This window comes from Acipenser ruthenus, chromosome 13 (genome assembly GCF_902713425.1).
Source record: "Acipenser ruthenus chromosome 13, fAciRut3.2 maternal haplotype, whole genome shotgun sequence".
In the NCBI taxonomy this organism is placed as follows: Eukaryota; Metazoa; Chordata; class Actinopteri; order Acipenseriformes; family Acipenseridae; genus Acipenser; species Acipenser ruthenus.
The window spans coordinates 13,413,734-13,424,697 of record NC_081201.1 but is presented as its reverse complement, the minus strand read 5'-3'; the positions used below and the strand labels follow the sequence as shown (position 1 = coordinate 13,424,697).

General features: G+C 45.0%; 2 non-coding genes across 2 annotated transcripts; both read right to left on the bottom strand.

Moving 5' to 3' along the window:
• Window positions 1–275: 275 nt before the first annotated feature.
• On the bottom strand, window positions 276–390 carry LOC117418638 (U5 spliceosomal RNA). The gene has a single exon (XR_004546829.1). It is a non-coding gene; the product is annotated as a U5 spliceosomal RNA (small nuclear RNA).
• A 9,785-nt stretch (window positions 391–10,175) lies between these two features.
• LOC117418679 (U2 spliceosomal RNA) lies at window positions 10,176–10,365 on the bottom strand. Its single transcript, XR_004546860.3, has one exon. It is a non-coding gene; the product is annotated as a U2 spliceosomal RNA (small nuclear RNA).
• Between the last annotated feature and the right edge of the window lie 599 nt (window positions 10,366–10,964).

The window sequence follows — 10,964 nt, the reverse complement described above, 5'->3', positions numbered from 1 at the left end:
CCGCCTTCTTTTTCTCTCTGTAGCCCAAATGCTGCGGTCAAGCCACATACACTTGGTCTGAGCCAAGAGGCCGAGAAGCGATGCCCACAATGGTTTTGCCCAAATGCCCCGGGCGCGGCCGCCCGCCGGAGCTGCCGGGGTATTTGCTTCTTGGACTGAGGGGAAAAATGGGAAGAAGAAAAAAACAAAGAAAAAGAAAAAAAGGTGCCAGGCTCTAATTATTAACACGGCTGGCGCTGTTGTGCTCGTTCTGCTTTTAAACCCATGTAGAGCCCCACCCCGAGGGGCAGGGCTAGCCAAAAATTGCATTGATCTCATAAATGCTCCTCTCCATGGAAATCTTTAGTAAAAGGCGAAAGATTTATTCGAACTGAAGAGAAGCCAGAGTGTGGCTTTACTGGCGGCCCAGCCCTTCCGGCCGGCCCAAAGGCTTCTCCTCTACCCGACGGCAAGGCCAAACAAAACAAAACAAAACAAAACAGGGAACTCTTCCCAAAGCGCAAGTGCAGTTCAGTCCCAGCAAAGGGACACTTTGTTGCTGCCGTCTTAAAAGCGAGGGCTCCTTGCCCCACTAAACAGCTCCGTTTCTGCTTTACCGCTGCGCTCATCCTCCTCCCGAGCCAAAAATTGCATTGAACTCATAAATGCTCCTCTCGACGGAAATCTTTAGTTAAATACTCTTTTATTGAGATTTTGCATTTTTTACATTTACACCCATTCTTTTTTCATTCATTTTACATTTCTTTTAACCCTTAGCTGCCGACGCGCTGTAATTTCATAACTTTTGTTACGATGACAAAACATGTCATATCTCAGCCTTCCAACCAGCAATTTTGTTTTTTTAAAGTGTGGGTCATAGCCATGACTACGGGGCTTGTCATGATACCATTGGTTTAGGGCTAGGTTAGGCGGGACATATAATATTTTGATTACAAGGACGCGTCTCTGCCGGCGCCATTGTGACTGAGTGCACAGCAGATTCTAAGTTGTGGATCTCCAGTTTTACAATCCCAAGCGTGCTAATCGACATATCATCTAAACTGTAAGTACTTGGGCTAATTAGTCATATTGTTGTTGCTTTTTTCAACTTTATATTCGTTTTTTTGGTGCTGAGTACATCTGCAGTGTTTTTTTTTTCGTTGTGTGCACGCTTGCTTGCTGGGCAGGGCTAACTTTTATGACTGCTGTAGACAAGAGTAACTACTGTACCAACATCACGTTTTTTTCTTTCTTAAACATCTTTCTTATAGTTAGTTTCATATATGTTTTTATTTTAGACTTGTTTTTCCATTTTCTGAACTTGTTTCTCCTCAGGAGAGAAGGCAAAACTAATAGGTCTATCGCATGTGATGCAAAGTTAGGTGTTTGTGTACATCTGTGTTTTACTCTTTCTAGTCGATTCATTATTTATCTGTAGTCATTATTATTATTTAGTATGCATCTATTATTTTCTTAACTTATTTTTTTATTCGATGTGTAAAAGAATGAGGAATAAATCTCGTTTTTTATTATTGGTTTAGTTTTTATTTTTACATTGTGTATGTAGCCTGTAAAGAACAAAGACATTTAGCTGTAGTTATTATTATTATATAGCCATGTATTTATTACTAGTTTACTGTGTGTAAAGAACAGAAAACATTATTTAGCTGTAGTTACTATTATTATTTAGCCATGTATTTTATTATTAGTTTACTTTTACTTTGTGTGTGTATGAAGAGTCATTATTATTAGTTTACTTTTTATGTGTGTGAAAAAGGATGGAGGAGAATATTATTTATTAGTACTGGTAGTATTATTATTATTATTATTATTATTATTATTATTATTATTATTAATATTAATAATAATTGGTATTTATTTTGTTTAATGTTTTATGTGGGTGTGTGTAAGCCAGAAAATGGATGGAGACAATCAGCTCTAGCATCTGGTTCAGTCACTGAAGAGGAGGAGGGCCCTGACTGAGGAAGAGATCGAGGGCATGTACACCACGGAGGAGGACCTCCTTGATGAAGAGCTGCTGCTGCAGGAGGATGAGGAGGAGAGTGATCTGGAGGAGCCCCAGCCCAGCACTTCAACTGCAGGGTAGTTTTGAAAATAAATAAATACAGCACAATATGGAAGGTTTTTTTTGTCTCCCTCCCTCCCAAATAAAATTCTTAATTTCAAAGTTTTATTTGTAAAATAAAAAAATAAACATTTTACTTGATAACTTGTGTGTGGTTTCTTTATTTTTATACTGAAATATAATTGTATCTCAAACAGGGCAACAGTGTTTCCAGTCTCACTTTTTGCCAAGTTTTAACCCTTTGCCATTTTGGAGGTTGATTTTTGTAAAATACTATGCATTGCAAAACCTTATATAGCTCTGCAACTGTACAAGATATTTCAATTCTGATTTCAGATTTGAAATCCTTGACAAATTGTGAAGATACAATATACTGCAATTTTTTTTTATATGACACTTGGAAAGAAGTTGAAATTGGCAATTTTTTAAAATGTTATTTATTATTTTACATTTGCCATTCGGAGGTTGATTTTTCATTCTAAAATACTATGCATTGTAAAAGCTTATCTAGCTCTGCAACTGTTCAAGATATTTCAATTCTGATTTCAGATTTGAGATCCTTGGAAAATTATACTCTGTAAGTTTTTTTTTATATAACACTTGGAAAGAGGTTGAAATTGACAATTTTTAAAAATATTATTTATCATTTTTCATATTTTGATAATTTTTTGGGGGGTGTAGCTCATATGAAAAAAAAATCATCCCACAACAAAATAAATTACATCAATGGAAAGATCTACTTAATGTCTTTCTGTAGGTGTATTGGGTTTTAATTTCTGATTTAAGGTTCCAAAACCACAAGCGTTTAAACAGAAAGTGTTCATATTTATGACCGAATATGGTCATTCCCTATAGGCAGCATAGGGATAAAGATGACATTCATGCATACAGACATACATTTTGTTTTAAAAGCATTTAAAATACATTTAAAAACACCAAGACAATCATGTTTTGTACATGGTTAAAACAGACACAGATTAAAATCAACATGATAAAACCTGTGCTGCTTTAAAAGTGACTGGAAAAAGAACCATCTATAAAAAAAAAAAACAGTGCTTGTGAGGGCCAGGGAGTGCGCTCTTAAAAAGGTTCAAATGGTGAACATAGAACAGAACAATAAAACTATAAAACTAAAACTAAAAGGGACAGGGACAAAGGGATGGTGTATAAAACTGTGTGTTAAAATTCTAAAATTTTAAAACACTTAAAATGTAACTTTAAATAGTTGACCTTAAAAAATATTTTAGATACATAAAAACAAAACAAAACAAAATCAAATAAAACATTCAAAATAAATCAAATAAAACTCCATAAAACTGAAACAAAAAGACTACATAAAACCAGGGCACCGTTCAAGAACGGTCATGCCAGCTAAAAAGGGCAGAATGCTGGCATGACAAGATAAATAAAAGGCTTAGCGGTGTCCCATAGTCCCGCTCCTAGGAGCTAGCGGTTCCAGTTTTTTCCTTTATTCCATCTTCACGTCCTGAAGTCTGGCGATCCTCCAATCCGCGCAGGCCTTGTCCTTCCCGAGGGTCCGGATGTCCAGAATTACAAAGTCCTTGATAAGAGTTTGTGCCCTTCTGGTCGTGGTGATAGTGTCTAGCTCCTGCTTGTGATAGACACAGACGTTACGGCCCTCCCACAGGATCTGCTGGACAACATTGATGACACGCCAAACGCACTTAGCTGTGCTGGTAGTGATTCCTCCCGCAGGCCCATGGAGCACAGTCTCAGCGGTCATCTTGGCCGTGTCAGCAAACCTGTTTAGCCAGACACTGCCAGCCACATCACACTCCCAGAAGATATGGGCTGGTGTTTCTCTCTCGCGGCACTTTGCATAGGGGCATGTTTCTAATTGGGCTAGTCCCCTCCTGAACATGAACGCTCAAGTGGGGAGTGAACTGTGGACTGTGTTCCATACTATATCCTTCTGGACATTACTGAGGCAGCTGTGAGACACATTCTCCCAGATTTTTTGGCTTTGGGTGAGGCAGAAAGTAGCTACTTTTTCAATTTCCTGGGAACCGGCAAGATATTTAGTTACAGCCTTGTATTCCCAGGAGGCCAATTTTGCTTTATCTAAGCCCAATTTATATATAGTGTCCCTTAAAGTTCTATAATACAATGGGGGGTCCCAGGAGTACGGCACGGTGTTGTCAATAGTGCAGAGGCCCAAGGCCCTGAGACAGGTGGCAAAATAGAAACGATTCATGTAACATACCTTCCTGTCCAGGGCCTGGATGTTCTTGATAGTTTGCGTGAGCCCCTGCACTCGGGTGAGCTGCACAACGTCCGGGACCCCCTTATCTCCCTTCTTGTCAGCTTTACTCATGGTGGCTCACTTTACCCACTCCATCTTGCTGCCCCAGATAAAGCAGTGGATAATGCGGTCCACCACTTTTTTGGTGGTCCTGTCTGGGGGAAAGATTTTTCCTACGTAAAAGAGGATGGGGAACAGTATAGACTTGGTTATTAATACTCTACCCGTCATTGTTAAGGATCTTGTGCTCCATCCGCCAATCTTTTTACGGACCTGGTTAATGGCTGCCGTCCAGTTCTAGGCCCCTGAGCTACTGTTCTCGAAAATGAGGCCCAGAATCTTGATTTTGTCCTTTTTGACAGGGTACATGTCCGACAATTCCCTATCTACTTGCCAATTTTTAGACACGTAGACTTCTCTCTTGGACTTATTAATCACTGCCCCGGTCGCCGTGCAGTACTTCTCAAGGATATTACTAATCCGAGGTACCGACGATGTGTTGGTGCAAATGAGTGACACATCGTCCATATATGCTGTTGTTTTGACCTGGAACCTGTTAGATCCAGGCAGCTGGAAACCAGTTATATTGGTATCCCTACGAATTGCCTGCAGGAGGGGTTCAATGCACACGACATATAGCAGTGGGGATAGTGGACAACCCTGTCTGACACCTGACTGGATAGATATTTTACCAGTCAGGTGTCTGTTCACCAAGACTCGGGTACTAATGTTTGTATAGATAGTTTTAACCCACTCCCTAAGTCCAGGAGCGAATTTCATCTGGTCCATCACTTTGTACATATATTCATGGCTTACCCTATCGAACGCCTTCTCCTGGTCAAGGTTGAACAGGCAGAGGGGATGGTTCCGTTCTCTAGAATAAGCCAGAATGTCCCTTGTTAACATTAAAATATCGGTGATGGACCTCCCTGGGACACCACAAGCCTGTTCGGGGCCAATGACCAAAGGGAGGTGTACTTGTAGCCGGAGCATCAGAGCTTTGGCTAGTATCTTGTAATCCACGCAAAGGAGGCTGATTGGGCGCCAATTCCGTAGATCTTTAACTTCCCCTTTCTTATGAAGGAGAGTAATTACACTCTCCCGCATAGAAGGGCCCAACCGCTTCTCCCTGTAGACCGCTCTGTAGACCTCCGCTAAATGGACTTTAAGCGTGTCCCAAAAAAGATGGTAATACTCACCTGGGATGCCATCTGGAGGCGAGAACTACCGGTCTTACCGGTGTTCATGGTCTTAGCCGCCTGGGTGAGCTCCTCTAACGTGAGTTCTGGGTCCTTCTCCTCCTCCTCGTCCCGCACTGAGTCAGGCTCCAACTGGCTCAGGAACCACTCTATCAAGGTGTCATCTGTAGCTTTGATGTTATATAGGTCCCTATACAAGTTCTCTACCACTTTTTTAACTCCCTCACTATCCTCTACTATTCTCCCACTGCTGTCAAGCATGGAGGACATCAAGTGCCGCTTCTCCCTCGTTTTCTGGAAGAAGAAGCGGGTACACTTTTCATCTTCCTCCATTTTTTGCACTTTTGCATTGTGCATGACCTTTCGTTGTTCCTCCCTACAAAGCACTAAGATCTAACTTGGTCTGGACTATCTTGTCGCTTACAGGGAACCCCTGAAGCTGTAGCAGGCTCAGACGCTGGAGGGCAGCATTTAGTTCTCTTAGTTCTCATTTTGACCATCTCCCACCACTCTATAGGGGAGTTGAATAGGTCACGCAAAGTGGTCCACTCAACAAGCCTGCTCTTTTGGCTGCAGCTATGGAGGGGTCGTCGAGTAAGGAAGTCTTTAATTTCCAAACCCCTGACCCCATCTGGTAGGCCTGAGGGACCTGCAGTGTTACCTGCAGGAGCCTATGGTCAGAGAAGAAGATGGTCTGGGTGTCTACTGCCGTCTTCGTAAGGGAGCTGGTATGCAGGAAAAGATCTATGCGGGAGAAGGAGGTCCCAGATGAGCTCACCCAGGTAAAGGGAGGCACCAGGTCCTTACCTGCATTACACAGGGAGAAATCAGATATTTCGGAGGACAAAACTCTACTAGAGCGGTCGTTGCGTGGCCTGCTCCGGTCTACGTCCCTTAGAGCACAATTGAAGTCACCTGACACGATGACGGGTACGTTCCCCAGCAGGAGTGGATGCAGCTGTGGAAAAAATTGAACTCTTTCGTTTTGCTTAGTGGGTGCGTAGACATTGATCAGTCTGAGGGGGGTGTTGTTGTATGTCACATCCATGCTCACGATTCTACCAGGTTCTACCTCCCTGCTGCTGCGGGAGATAATAAATGGGTTTTTAAACAGGATACCTACTCCGTCAGCTCTGGCTATGTTGGAGCCTGACCAGAAGGAGTCCCCCAGGGTCCAACTCTCCTTCAGGTCCCTATAATCAGGGCTCGACGAAATACCACACTCCTGCAGAAAGATGATATCTGCTTTCAAGTTGGTTAGATAGTTTAGTACATCAAATCTTTTTTGTGTCTCCCTGATGCTCCTGACATTAACAGACACTCATATCAGGGCCATCAGGGTAGCTAACAAGAAAAGGAGTCTCTGCGTCCACCCCATAGTGACTATGATTTGGAGGTCGGGACACTCTTCCTACTCTTAACTCTACGCTTGCTTCGAGGGGGCTTGGGCTTATTTGCAACTCCCATCACCCCTGAGAAGGTACTCACTGCTGCCTCATCCAAGAAGGCACCGTCTTTGTATTCATAGTACGTGGAGTTGTATTGGCTATTCAACTCCCCACAAGGTAAGTCTGGTGGAACTTGCTCAGGGCCCCACGGAACTTGTGGGTCAGCTTTGTCCTTGGGGGAGGGTTATGACAGATAGCCTTTTATTATTATTATTATTTGTTTATTTAGCAGACGCCTTTATCCAAGGCAACTTACAGAGACTAGGGTGTGTGAACTATGCATCAGCTGCAGAGTCACTTACAACTACGTCTCACCCGAAAGACTGAGCACAAGGAGGTTAAGTGACTTGCTCAGGGTCACACAATGAGTCAGTGGCTGAGGTGGGATTTGAACCGGGGACCTTCTGGTTACAAGCCCTTTTCTTTAACCACTGGACCACACAGCCTCCTCTGGCTGTTACCGTCTGTTGAGTTTGAGCTGTTAGCCGACTTCTGGCTTACCGCTTGCAGGGGTATTCCCATGTCCTCCAGTGTTGCATCTAGGAGGACCTCTAGGGGGCCCCTGGTTTTGCCCATACAAGGGAGGGGGTCAAGGATGCTTTGAAGGGAGGCCCTTCGCTTGAAGAGGGTCATTGCTACCGAGGGACTGCTGGTCAAGGAAGGTGTTGACCCTGACCTCTCCCTCGGTGCTTTAGTGAACACCTCTTCTGCGAGGTGTGCTAGGGTCTGTGTAAATGACTGGGAAGGCTGGCTGGGGATGCCCTGGCTGGCTGCTACCTGCCCACTAGGGGGCAGTGTAGCCGTCCCACTCACCTCCGTCTCTGCCTGCGAGGGCAAGACTGGGGACTTTGTGTGGACATTAGCTGGTTTTGGGTCTTTGGGGGCAACCTGCAACTTGCTGTCTTTGGTCTTTATCTTCTTTCTTCCCCCCCTCGTCTCTACCCTTTCTTTCCCTACCCTCGTTTGGTTCTTCATTCCCTTCCCCTCCTCACTTTCACTGTCGCTTTCGCTTTCCTCCCCCATGGACTCAATCCTTATGGAGTCATAACGAGAGTCGGGGGGAGTGCTGGCGCTGAGAGGGCCCTACTCAGAGGGGGGGGGGAGGGGTGGGGGCGGGCGCTGCTGGGTCCGGGCTCCCTCCCTGCCTTGTGTTCTGTATCAGAGGAGCTAGTAGAGTGGCTGTTGTACTCTCTCTCTGGGCTGGGGGAAGGGGTCCTCGTAAAACGGGACATGTCTCGGGGGCGGGGGGGTGAGGGGGGTGCTGGTGATGATGGTGGTGCTGGAGTCTGGGTTCTTGATACTGTTGGTGGTGATGTGGACTGATCTTTGTTATTTGCTCCCTCTTCCTGCTCAGGCCTAGGCTTGTTAGTATTTGCCTTACTGGCTCTGGCCATGTTGGCATAGGAAGAGGTGCAGTCCTTAAACAGGTGCCCCTTCTTTCCACACAAATTGCACTGCCTCTCTTCTCTGCAGTGGCTGGTCTCGTGGGGGGCACCGCAGTTCCTGCACTTCACTACAGTACATGCGGCGGCCAGGTGTCCTAATTCCCCACATTTCCTGCAGAGTTTTGGCATCCCATTATAGAATACCAGCCCTCTGTTGGGCCCTAACACTATGGAGTTTGGAATGTGGCGGACGCCTCCAGTGCCCGATGGATCAATATTGAGGCGTACCAGCCACTTTCTGGCTCCTGTCCAAACCCCATCTTCGTCAGTAATTTTTCTCCCTTCTGATGACACCCTCCCATACCGGTTAAGCCATGTTATAATGTCATAGTCGCTAACAGCCTCATTGAAAAATTGGACAGTAACAACTTACATTTCTCTGTCTGTCAGTGCATCCACACAAAATTATTTGTATGGGGCGAGATATTTATTCTCCCCCCAAAAGGACCACATTTCTTGTAATTTTTGGGGGTTCCTAAAACTGACCTCAAACACTTCCTTAAGCCCTGGCAATTTCACCAAACAATTTAAGTCAGAAGGGGAAAAACCCATACCCCTCTGAAGAATGGTCCGGCTGAACTCCAGTCTCGTCAGTCTTGGTTCCGTTTCATCTTTCTTGTTTCTTGTGAAGCGCACCGCATTGTGCCTCCTGGTCTCCTGGGTTGGCCGGAACGCCATCCTTCAGCTGGTTCCTCCGATTGTGGTGGGAGAAGCCTCTTTCTCTCTCTGCGAAAAAAAGACAACGTAAGCAGCAAATCTGGGCAGTTGAAGGAACTATTACTTTAGTCCCTGAGGAGATGTCACCTCGCAAGAGGGACCCCCCCCCCCCAGGTGAACGGTGTCCTTCCCTGGTGGAATAGGGGGCACTGCTTGGAACCGAGACCTTGCAGTTAGAATCTTGGCTGAGACGCCTCCTCGGGGTCCGGGGCCGACCTCTGCTCCTCCCAGATGGCGCCCTCTGCTGGGCGCCGCCTGCTCTCTTGGTCTGGATTTCGATTATGATCAAGGGCTGGGGATGAGGTCGTCTAGGTCATCAAAGGGTCCTCAAAGGTTTTCTGGATGGTAGGTCCTCCTTCTCTCGAACTCCAGGAACGTCTGGAAAAACTGCTCTAAACAGTCAACAACATCTTGGAAGACCCTCGACCTGGATTGGGCAAGCCAAAACCAGACTGAGCATTAGTCTCCCAAAAAGTTGCCGAGCTGAAGAGAAGCATGTCAAAAATAAAAAAGGTCTGCTCCTCTTCTCTCGAAGAAACCCCACAGACCCTCGGCGGGAGCGGGCAATGCCACTACCCTCTGAGCCTTAATCCTTAGAAAGATTTACTCGAACTCGAACTCGTCAGAGTGTAGCTTTACTGGCGACCCAGCTCTTCCGGCCGGCCCAAAGGCCTCCTCCGCTACCCGGCGGCAAGGCCAAAGAAAACAAAACAAAACAGGGAACTCTTCCCAAAACGCAAGTGCCGTTCGGTCCCGGCAAAGGGGCGCTTTGCTGCTGCCACCTTAAAAGCGAGGGCTCCTTCCCCACTAAACAGCTCCATTTCTGCTTTACCGCTGCGCTCATCCTCCTCCTCCCACGAGTGCAAGGCCTTCTGGGTACACTGGCCTGCCTGCCTACCTGCCTGCCTGCCTTATTTGGAACAAACAAAAAAACAAAAAAAAACTAAATTAGCAGGAAAAAATACAACCCAGAAAAAGGGAGAGGGAGAGGCTGGCTCTCTCTCCTGTCTGTCTGTCTCTCTCTCTCTCTTTTGACCTTTCTTGTGCACCGTTCCCGGAGGTACTGCAATACCGGGTCAATGTGTGGAGTGGACGGAGCAAGCCTCGGTTCCATCTCCTGCTTCCAAAAATCAATTTAATATAGACGGGTCCCCCTATGGGGGACGTATCAGATATTAAAGTGATAAGAACAGATTTTTTTTTTATTAGAAAATTGCTCATACAATACACAATAATCTTTCAATACACTTAATACAATCCTATAATTAACAATTCATTACATGCCTTAACCTTCCCCATTTGTCCTCACAAAAGTCTTCCCCTTACCTATTTTTATCCATTTTAATGACATTTTTTAACTTCCAGACAAACAAAAAATAAGCATCTTCTGGTTCTGTTGCATCCTTTTTCTTTTTAATGCACACATTCCTTTTTTCCCACAAAACCAGCTTCCCCAAACTAATGATAGACCATACTGCTCTAAACACTTTCTTTGGCAATTTCAACACCCCCTCCCCATACAAAATACTCTTGCTATTCAAAATTATATTGTCACAAACCATATTGATAAGGATAAAGCACATTCCCCCAAATTCCTTTGCGAAAACACACTCCCAAAACACATGCAGAACAGTTTCTTCTTTTTTACACTGGGCACTCTGCGTTTACAGCACAGTGATGTCTATATAATCTTTCCTTCACTGGCAGTCTGTTTAAAGCACACAGCCACCCCAAATCTTTGCACTCATTATCCAGCCATTTTGGCTGTATCCTTTCCCAATTGACCAATTTCAGATTGTCCTCATACCTCCCTTCCCAGCTTTCTCT